The sequence below is a fragment of the Temnothorax curvispinosus genome, unplaced genomic scaffold, assembly GCF_003070985.1.
Source record: "Temnothorax curvispinosus isolate PA1 unplaced genomic scaffold, ASM307098v1 QBEX01011738.1, whole genome shotgun sequence".
NCBI lineage: Eukaryota > Metazoa > Arthropoda > Insecta > Hymenoptera > Formicidae > Temnothorax > Temnothorax curvispinosus.
This window is the reverse complement of record NW_020221518.1, coordinates 12,111-14,070: the sequence shown is the minus strand read 5'-3', so window position 1 is coordinate 14,070 and position 1,960 is coordinate 12,111.

The following is a 1,960-nucleotide window of genomic DNA, read 5'->3' as shown; positions in this document are numbered from 1 at the left end:
AGAAGCTGATATATCTAAACTGGACATGGGTCTTTCAATTTTGCATGGCTGGATTCGTTTTTTCGAATGTCTATTGCATCTTTCATATAAACTTCCATTAAAAAAGTGGCAAACTCGAGGAGAAGAACAGAAGAAAATTGTAGATATTCAGAAGAAATCAATTCAAGCTAAATTTAGAAGTCAGTTAGGTCTATTAGTAGACAAGCCAAAACCAGGATTTGGTAGCACGAACGATGGCAACACTGCTAGACGTTTTTTCGACAATGCGGATGTTTCTGCAAGTATAACTGGCATTGATGTTGAGATATTAAAACGGTTTTATATTGTGCTGCAAACTATCTGCAGTGGATTTAAGATAAACCAGAAAAAATTTAGAATTTACACGCGGAAAACAGCACAAGTTTTTATTGAAAAATATCCTTGGTATCCTATGCCACCAACCGTACATAAAATATTAGTGCATGGCCCTGAAGTAATTGACCATGTTTTACTTCCGATAGGACAACTTAGTGAAGAAGCGCAGGAGGCTCGTAACAAAGATTTTAAAAAGTATAGAGAAGGATTCTCTCGTAAATTTTCAAGACTTAAAACGAACGAAGATATTTTACACTTATTGCTAATTTCGTCAGATCCATGTATATCAAGTATCAGATCATTACCTAAAAAAAAAGTGAGCAAATTATCAGGTGAAGTAATTGGCATGCTGAAATCTCCAGAAAACGTAATAAATTTTGAGAAGATACCAGAAGGTGAAGATTCTGAAACAAGTTCTGATGACGAGTCTCATTAAAAAATATTACCTACTTCTTTATTTAATAATATTAGTTTTTTACTTACATTTATTATTTTATTATATTAACATTGTTTTTATTTTACTTTCTTATATTGTTTTAATAATGATATAACTATTTGGATTGTTTTATTATTTTGACTTAACAAATTCATGTTTTTTTATTTGGAAATATTATTATTAGTTTATTGTTATTAATAAAAAACACACTTTAATAATGTACACTATACACCGAATATGTTATCAAATTAAATATAAGTATTTTATTCATTAATAAGTGAAATAAGTAATATATTTTCCTGCTAATATAACCTAAACTATTAATATAACCTAAAATATTAAGGCCGCCATTTTGTTTTTGAAAAATTACATACCATATTCATAATCAGCGACCTCGAAAACATATACCTACCGGTTTTTATGCAATTCTGATGATTTCCCGACTTATGGCCACGTTTTAGCTGAAATTCCCCACTGTGCGGCGTCCCGGGGCCCTGTCGTTACGGATCCGCCCGCCGCTGTTTCGCCGCCGCGCGCGTGTCCTTTCGCGCTCCCCTGCTTTTGGCGGCCCGCAAGCACCACCGAGATCCGTTTCTCGTCGTCCGATTCCTCGCCTCTATCCTTGTCGTCGACTCCGTTTTTCCGTGATTCTCAGCATCTTCTCAGGAACTCCGGTTTTCGGCTCGGTGAAGCGCCGCGCAAATGATACAAAATAAAAATAAGGAATTAGAAGAACGCAACGCAAATATAATATGCCCCTGGAGATCTCGCATCGATTCATTGAACCGTCCTCGGGCGCGAAAAAGGTCGCGAAACCCGCGCCTTGTGACGGCGGCAGGGCGCTGCAACGCTGCAGCGAAACTGCAACGTCACAGTACATATATAATATGCTGCTGCTTCTTGTGCGTGACGATACGTACTACATTTCATTTACCGTCACGCACAAAAAGCAGCAGCATATTATACATATATATATATGTATATATATCAAAATTAAAAACTTCGGTAAACATAATATTCTTACTTACGTGCATATGTATATGCGTTTCTTAGGAAAATATCCTGAGTAACAATTTCATGGAAAGAACGTGTATTAACAGTTCTACAAACAAGTATATTTCTGTTTTTTTTTTGTTGGTATTTTATTATCCATCAATAATAATTATATTA